Source organism: Triticum dicoccoides, chromosome 4A (genome assembly GCF_002162155.2).
Source record: "Triticum dicoccoides isolate Atlit2015 ecotype Zavitan chromosome 4A, WEW_v2.0, whole genome shotgun sequence".
Lineage (NCBI taxonomy): Eukaryota > Viridiplantae > Streptophyta > Magnoliopsida > Poales > Poaceae > Triticum > Triticum dicoccoides.
Window position 1 is genome coordinate 538135710 of NC_041386.1, and position 9695 is coordinate 538145404.

Sequence of the window (9695 nt, forward strand, 5' to 3'; positions counted from 1 at the left end):
GCTTACTAGGGACATGTTGGTGTCTATTATTCACACATGTATTACGATTTCCGGATAACACAATTATAGCATGAATAAAGACAATTATCATGAACAAGGAAATATAATAATAATGCTTTTATTATTGCCTCTAGGGCATATTTCCAACAGTCTCCCACTTGCACTAGAGTCAATAATCTAGTTACATTGTGATGAATCGAACACCCATGGAATTCTGGTGTTGATCATGTTTTGCTCTAGGGAGAGGTTTAGTCAACGGATCTGCTACATTCAGGTCCGTGTGCACTTTACAAATATCTATGTCTCCATCTTGAACATTTTCACGAATGGAGTTGAAGCGACGCTTGATGTGCCTTGTCTTCTTGTGAAACCTGGGCTCCTTGGCAAGAGCAATAGCTCCAGTGTTGTCACAGAAGAGTTTGATTGGCCCCGACGCATTGGTATGACTCCTAGGTCGGTGATGAACGCCTTCACCCAAATTGCTTCATGCGCTGCCTCTGAGGCTGCCATGTACTCCGCTTCACATGTAGATCCCGCCACGACGCTCTGCTTGCAACTGCACCAGCTTACTGCCCCACCATTCAAAATATACACGTATCCGGTTTGTGACTTAGAGTCATCCAGATCTGTGTCGAAGCTAGCGTCGACGTAACCCTTTACGACGAGCTCTTCATCACCTCCATAAATGAGAAACATTTCCTTAGTCCTTTTCAGGTACTTCAGGATATTCTTGACCGCTGTCCAGTGTTCCTTGCCGGGATTACTTTGGTACCTTCCTACCAAACTTACGGCAAGGTTTACATCAGGTCTGGTACACAGCATGGCATACATAATAGAACCTATGGCTGAGGCATAGGGGATGACACTCATCTCTTCTATATCTTCTGTCGTGGTCGGACATTGAGCTGAGCTCAATTTCACACCTTGCAACACAGGCAAGAACCCCTTCTTAGACTGATCCATATTAAACTTCTTCAATATCTTATCAAGGTATGTGCTTTGTGAAAGACCTATGAGGCGTCTTGATCTATCTCTATAGATCTTGATGCCTAATATATATATGCAGCTTCTCCAAGGTCCTTCATTGAAAAACTTTTATTCAAGTAGGCCTTAATGCTGTCCAAGAGTTCTATATCATTTCCCATCAAAAGTATGTCATCTACATATAATATGAGAAATGCTACAGAGCTCCCACTCACTTTCTTGTAAACGCAGGCTTCTCCATAAGTCTGTGTAAACCCAAACACTTTGATCATCTCATCAAAGCGAATGTTCCAACTCCGAGATGCTTGCACCAGCCCATAAATCGAGCGTTGGAGCTTGCACACCTTGTCAGCATTCTTAGGATCGACAAAACCTTCCGGATGCATCATATACAATTCTTCCTTAAGGAAACCATTAAGGAATGCCGTTTTGACGTCCATCTGCCATATTTCATAATCATAAAATGCGGCAATTGCTAACATGATTCGGACGGACTTCAGCTTCGCTACCGGTGAGAAAGTCTCATCGTAGTCAACCCCTTGAACTTGTCGATAACCCTTAGCGACAAGCCGAGCTTTATAGATGGTCACATTACCATCCGCGTCTGTCTTCTTCTTAAAGATCCATTTATTTTCTATGGCTCGCCGCTCAACGGGCAAGTCAGTCAAAGTCCATACTTCGTTTCATACGTGGATCCTATCTCGGATTTCATGGCTTCTAGCCATTTGTCGGAATCCGGGCCCGCCATCGCTTCTTCATAGTTCGAAGGTTCACCGTTGTCTAACAACATGATTTCCAAGACAGGGTTGCCGTACCACTCTGGTGCGGAACGTGTCCTTGTGGACCTTCGTATTTCAGTAGGAGCTTGATCAGAAGTATCTTGATCATCATCATTAACTTCCTCTCTAGTCGGTGCAGGCACCTCAGGAACATTTTCTTGAGTTGCGCCATTTACCGGTTCAAGAGGTAATACTTCATCAAGTTCTACTTTCCTCCCACTTACTTCTTTCGAGAGAAACTCCTTCTCTAGAAAGGATCCATTCTTGGCAACAAAGATCTTGCCTTCGGATCTGAGGTAGAAGGTATACCCAATAGTTTCTTTAGGGTATCCTATGAAGACGCATTTTTCCGACTTGGGTTCGAGCTTTTCAGGTTGAAGTTTCCTGACATAAGCATCACATCCCCAAATTTTTAGAAACGATAGCTTAGGTTTCTTCCCAAACCATAATTCAAACGGTGTCGTCTCAACGGATTTTGACGGAGCCCTATTTAAAGTGAATGCGGCAGTCTCTAAAGCATAGCCCCAAAAAGATAGCGGTAAATCGGTAAGAGACATCATAGATCGCACCATATCTAATAGAGTGCGATTACGACATTCGGACACACCATTACGCTGAGGTGTTCCAGGCGGCGTGAGTTGTGAAACTATTCCACATTTTCTTAAGTGTGTGCCAAACTCATGACTCAAGTATTCTCCTCCACGATCTGATCGCAGGAACTTGATTTTCCTGTCACGTTGATTCTCAACCTCACTCTGAAATTCCTTGAACTTTTCAAAGGTTTCAGACTTGTGTTTCATTAAGTAGACATACCCATATCTACTCAAGTCATCAGTGAGGGTGAGAACATAACGATAGCCCCCGCGAGCCTCAACACTCATTGGACCGCACACATCAGTATGTATGATTTCCAATAAGTTGGTTGCTCGCTCCATTGTTCCTGAGAACAGAGTCTTGGTCATTTTACCCATGAGGCATGGTTCGCATGTGTCAAATGATTCATAATCAAGAGACTCTAAAAGTCCATCAGCATGGAGCTTCTTCATGCGTTTGACACCTATGTGACCAAGGCGGCAGTGCCACAAGTATGTGGGACTATCATTATCAATCTTACATCTTTTGGTACTCACACTATGAACATGTGTAGCATTACGCTCGAGATTCATTAAGAATAAACCATTCACCATCGGAGCATGACCATAAAACATATCTCTCATATAAATAGAACAACCATTATTCTCGGATTTAAATGAGTAGCCATCTCGTATTAAACGAGATCCTGATACAATGTTCATGCTCAAACTTGGCACTAAATAACAATTATTGAGGTTCAAAACTAATCCCGTAGGTAAATGTAGAGGTAGCGTGCCGACGGCGATCACATCGACCTTGGAACCATTCCCGACGCGCACCGTCACCTCGTCCTTCGCCAGTCTCTGCTTATTCCGCAGCTCCTGTTTTGAGTTACAAATGTGAGCAACCGCACCAGTATCAAATACCCAGGAGCTACTACGAGTACTGGTAAGGTACACATCAATTACATGTATATCACATATACCTTTCATTTTGCCGGCCTTCTTGTCCGCTAAGTATTTGGGGCAGTTCCGCTTCCAGTGACCACTTTCCTTGCAATAAAAGCACTCAGTCTCGGGCTTGGGTCCATTCTTTGGCTTCTTCCCGGCAGCTTGCTTGCCGGGCGCGGCAACTCCCTTGACGTCCTTCTTGAAGGCTTTCTTACCCTTGCCCTTCTTGAACTTAGTGGTTTTATTCACCATCAACACTTGATGTTCCTTTTTGACTTCTACCTCTGCTGATTTCAGCATTGCAAATACTTCAGGAATGGTCTTTTCCATCCCCTGCATATTGAAGTTCATCACAAAGCTCTTGTAGCTCGGTGGAAGCGACTGAAGGATTCTGTCAATGACCGCGTCATCCGGGAGATTAACTCCCAGCTGAGTCAAGCGGTTATGCAACCCAGACATAGTGAGTATGTGCTCACTGACAGAACTGTTTTCCTCCATCTTACAACTGAAGAATTTGTCGAAGACTTCATATCTCTCGACCCGGGAATGAGCTTGGAAAACCATTTTCAGCTCTTCGAACATCTCATATGCTTCGTGTCTCTCAAAACGCTTTTGGAGCCCCGGCTCTAAGCTGTAAAGCATGCCGCACTGAACGAGGGAGTAGTCATCGGTACGTGCCTGCCAAGCGTTCATAACGTCTTGTTCTGCAGGGAGAATAGGTGCATCACCTAGCGGTGCTTGTAGGACATAATCTTTCTTGGAAGCTATGAGGATGATCCTCAGGTTCCAGACCCAGTCCGTGTAGTTGCTGCCATCGTCTTTCAGCTTGGTTTTCTCTAGGAACGCGTTGAAGTTGAGGACTACGTTGGCCATTTGATCTACAAGACATATTGTAAAGATTTTAGACTAAGTTCATGATAATTAAGTTCATCTAATCAAATTATTCAATGAACTCCCACTTAGATAGACATCCCTCCAGTCATCTAAGTATAACATGATCCGAGTTAACTAGGCCGTGTCCGATCATCACGTGAGACGGACTAGTCAATGTCGGTGAACATCTTCATGTTGATCGTATCTTCTATACGACTCATGCTCGACCTTTCGGTCTTCTGTGTTCCGAGGCCATGTCTGTACATGCTAGGCTCGTCAAGTCAACCTAAGTGTTTTGCATGTGTAAATCTGTCTTACACCCGTTGTATGTGAACGTTAGAATCTATCACACCCGATCATCACGTGGTGCTTCGAAACAACGAAGTGTCGCAACGGTGCATAGTTAGGGGGAACACTTCTTGAAATTATTATGAGGGATCATCTTATTTACTACCGTCGTTCTAAGTAAACAAGATGCAAAAACATGATACAAATCACATGCAATCAAATAATAAACGTGACATGATATGGCCAATATCACATAGCTCCTTTGATCTCCATCTTGGGGCTCCATGATCATCTTGTCACCGGCTTGACACCATGATCTCCATCATCATGATCTCCATCATCGTGTCTCCATGAAGTTGCTCGCCAACTATTACTTCTACTACTATGGATAACGCGTTTAGCAATAAAGTAAAGTAATTTACATGGCGTTTCTCAATGACACGCAGGTCATATAAAAAATAAAGACAACTCCTATGGCTCCTACCGGTTGTCATACTCATCGACATGCAAGTCGTGATTCCTATTACAATAGCATGAACATCTCATACATCACATATAGATCATTCATCATTCATCACAACTTTGGCCATATCATATCACAAAGCACTTGCTGCAAAAACAAGTTAGACGTCCTCTAATTGTTGTTGCAAGTTTTACGTGGCTGAATCAGGGTTCTAGCAAGAACGTTTTCTTACCTACGTGAAAGCCACAACATGATTTGTCAACTTCTATTTACCCTTCATAAGGACCCTTTTCATCGAATCCGCTCCAACTAAAGTGGGAGAGATAGACACCCGCCAGCCACCTTATGCAATTAGTGCATGTTAGTCGGTGGAACCGGTCTCACGTAAGCGTACGTGTAAGGTTGGTCCGGGCCGCTTCATCCCACAATACCGCTGAAGCAAGATAAGACTAGTAGCGGCAAGAAAGTTGACAAATCTACGCCCACAACAAATTGTGTTCTACTCGCGCAAGAAGAACTACGCATAGACGTAGCTCTGATACCACTGTTGGGGAACGTTGCAGAAAACAAAAAATTTCCTATGGTTTCACCAAGATCCATCTAGGAGTTCATCTAGCAACGAGTGATTAGATGCATCTACGTACCTCGTAGATCGCGAGCGGAAGCGTTCAAAGAACGGGGATGATGGAGTCGTACTCAACGTGATTCGAATCACCGAAGATCCTAGCACCGAACGGACGGCACCTCCGCGTTCAACACATGTACGGTCAGCGTAACGTCTCCTTCTTCTTGATCCAGCAAGGGGAGAGGAGAGGTTGAGGAAGATGGCTCCAGCAGCAACACGACGGCGTGGTGGTGATGGAGCTGCAGTACTCCGGCAGGGCTTCGCTAAGCACTATGGAGGAGGAGGAGGTGTCGGAGAGGGAGAAGGAGGCAACCAAAGGCGTGAATCAAAAAGCCCTCCTTCCCCCCTTATATATAGGAGGGCCAAGGGGGGGGCGCCGGCCTAGGAGATCCAATCTCCTAGGGGGCGGCGGCCAAGGGAGGTTTCCCTCCCGCCCAAGGCACCTAGGGGGTGCCTTCCACTTGTGGGACTCTTCCCCTTTTGGAACCCTAGGCGCATGGGCCTCTTGGGGCTGGTGCCCTTGGCCCATGTAGGCCAAGGTGCACCCCCTACAGCCCATGTGGCCCCCCGGGGCAGGTGGCCCCACCCGGTGGGCCCCCGGGACCCTTCCGGTGGTCCCTGTACAATACCGGTGACCCCGAAACTTGTCCCGATGGCCGAAACAGCACTTCCTATATATAATTCTTTACCTCCGGACCATTCCGGAACTCCTCGTGACGTCCGGGATCTCATCCGGGACTCCGAACAACATTCGGGTTACTGCATATACATGTCCCTACAACCCTAGCGTCACCGAACCTTAAGTGTGTAGACCCTACGGGTTCGGGAGACAGACAGACATGACCGAGACGGCTCTCCGGTCAATAACCAACAGCGGGATCTGGATACCCATGTTGGCTCCCACATGCTCCATGATGATCTCATTGGATGAACCACGATGTCGAGGATTCAAGCAACCCCGTATGCAATTCCCTTTGTCAATCGATATGTTACTTGCCCGAGATTCGATCGTTGGTATCCCAATACCTCGTTCAATCTCGTTACCGGCAAGTCACTTTACTCGTACCGTAATGCATGATCCCGTGACCAGACACTTGGTCACTTTGAGCTCATTATGATGATGCATTACCGAGTGGGCCTAGTGATACCTCTCCGTCATACGGAGTGACAAATCCCAGTCTTGATCCGTGTCAACCCAACAGACACTTTCGGAGATACCCGTAGTATACCTTTATAGTCACCCAGTTACGTTGTGATGTTTGGTACACCCAAAGCACTCCTACGGTATCCGGGAGTTACACGATCTCATGGTCTAAGGAAAGGATACTTGACATTGGAAAACTCTAGCAAACGAACTATACGATCTTGTGCTATGTTTAGGATTGGGTCTTGTCCATCACATCATTCTCCTAATGATGTGATCTCGTTATCAATGACATCCAATGTCCATAGTCAGGAAACCATGACTATCTGTTGATCAACGAGCTAGTCAACTAGAGGCTTACTAGGGACATGTTGGTGTCTGTTATTCACACATGTATTACGATTTCCGGATAACACAATTATAGCATGAATAAAGACAATTATCATGAACAAGGAAATATAATAATAATGCTTTTATTATTGCCTCTAGGGCATATTTCCAACACGTGATCCTTATCTCTCCGCTCTCTGGTCAGCAGCGACCACCCAAGGTCGCCCCGATCCATGGCCCTCTCCTTTCGCCCAGCTTGGGTCCGTCGCCGGTCGTCCATGGGGCGAGCACTGCGCCTACTCTTGAAGCTCCTATTTTTGTGCTGCCCCACCTGCACTGCCCACCAGCGCCTTTCGAGAACTCATGGTTGCCTTCTGCCAAGCTGCCGGATTGATGGATGACCGCCGCCATGACCGACCTCAACCTTCTGCATGCCATGGGCAACGGCCATGGAGGCCGCACCTCCGGCCTCTCGCTTGACGCTAGCCAGGACCTCCGCCAACATCTCATTCATCTATATCAAGGACCGATCTACGTCACCCGAGGTTGACAGCAGTTCGGCCAGGGGCATCACGACCACATCCTGATATCCGCTGCCTTGGGCACGGCCACCACTGCTTGCCTTCCTTGGAGCAAAGAATTATGAGCTCTCCGTACACGGCTGAAGCGCCTACAAGTGTGCGTGTCTATGTTTTAACTTTTGCTCATTCTTTTGTTTCTGAACAAGTGAATTTCTCTTGCTGGAGCGTTTCATTGAAAAGGAATTTGGTTCTGAAGCTACTCTTGAAGCCTACGATCTGAAAAACACAGGGGAACTATTTTGCTCTATGTTATGTTGTGGTTCCTGCCCAAGAGGTTGCAACAGTTCAGACTTCAAACTTTTTTTTGAAGGGCAGACTTCAAACTTATTAAGCCATATGCTTATATCTCAGAAATAAATTAAATAGCACAGGAAAGGAGCAGCAACCTTAACTGAACATAGAGTTGTGTTACAAGTTCCACGTGCACTAGCTTTTAGTGCAGGTGACGTCGCTAGCTTCTACCGTACCTTGGATCGTTGAAAGTCTTAGTGCTCTCAACCTGTTTGATGAAATAACAACGATGTTGTGTTTTTCAGGTCAGTCACCAAAAGGGGACATCGACAGGCACGTACCTCGCCATACGCGTCTCTCTCGACCCGCAGGATGATTTCCATGGCACGGCCCTCCTTAGGTCTGAGCACTACTAAGCAATAAGCATACCTTTGCACAATCCTCTTTATGTCAGTTTTGTAAACACCTTGGGCAAACTGTATATCTATCGCCGAGGATCTCAGGACTCCCATTAGTTGGAACTTAGAAATGATGCTCTAATACTACACTTGACACACAAATAAGGAGCTGGCATATTAAAATGGTTACTCTTTGGAACTTTGGTCGGTATTTAGCAGTGTTCAATATTGAAGAGATTACTATTTAGCTTTAGAGTATGAGGGCATGTGTTGTTCATTATCTCTTTTACCCCCTGTCGGCGGTACTAAGTGGCTTAGCACTGATGCAAGACGAACATCAGTCGACTTAGACTTTGACCGCAAGTCACTTGAATGGTGTCATTAAAACAACCTGAGCAAGATTGGAGCTGATGGGTATTTGGGATTGTTGCTTTTTGATGGAACTGCAGCCAAAAGAATCTCTCGCCTTGTCAAGCAAAAGATTAATGATCTTGTGCAAGATCTAAATGTTACCAGTGATGATGGCTCTACAGAAACGTACAACTGTGAGCAGTCAGGTTCTTCATTTACGAAATGTTCAGCCAATTCGACCATGACAAATGCAGTTTTGTGTGGAAGAGAGCTGGTATATTTGTAACTGATGTGTATGATGGCACGTCTTCTGAATGCAAGCTTCCTCTCGATAGGAGATCCTCCAGTTTCAGTGTGATTTGAGTTATAGCATTGCTTAATAATTGCTTGAATTTGACCTTCCATTTGATTTTGAAAACTTAAGCCTTCTCATGTAGGTGTTGAAGTCTGACGGATTGGAGAATCAGATGGTAGTCGCTGGAGAGGCAAGGGACTCCCATGCTTGCAGCGATGCACTTGGTGGCATTCCTTGCATTCTCCCGTAAAATCACACGGGTTCATGTATTTAATTATAGCAAAGTTACCATATCTTTATCATGCCAGTATGCCAATGTGCCCAAAAATTAGATAACAGAGGGAAGTTAGCAACTCCCAGCTCTGAAAGCATACCAAATATTTCAGTTTTTAGGCCACTGCTCAATTTTGAAGAGCTACTCCTTTGAACTAGATATGTGAGCTTTTTGTAAATTATAGGATATCATAGTCTGCTAAGTGGAAAAAGAACTCTTTGATGTTGGGCATACCCTGTAGTATTTAAATCATTATTTTTACACATGTGATGCAAATCTTATTCGTTTAGAAAAATGGTGTATCTACAGGATTGATACGAACTCAGAATACAAATTTTGGGACAACTATTAACATTGAAAGAGAATGAATGTTAAGACAATATGTGTGCTAGTGTCCTGGGATTCAGCAGTTGTATCAGGAAAACCAAAGTAAAACAGGTACTCAGATTTTCCTTATTCTACATTTTCCAGATATAGCAAAGGTTGTACCACAGAAAGTATCATTAAAGGTTGTATAATATGCAATGACGATATGCTCCATTATATCCAGGTAATT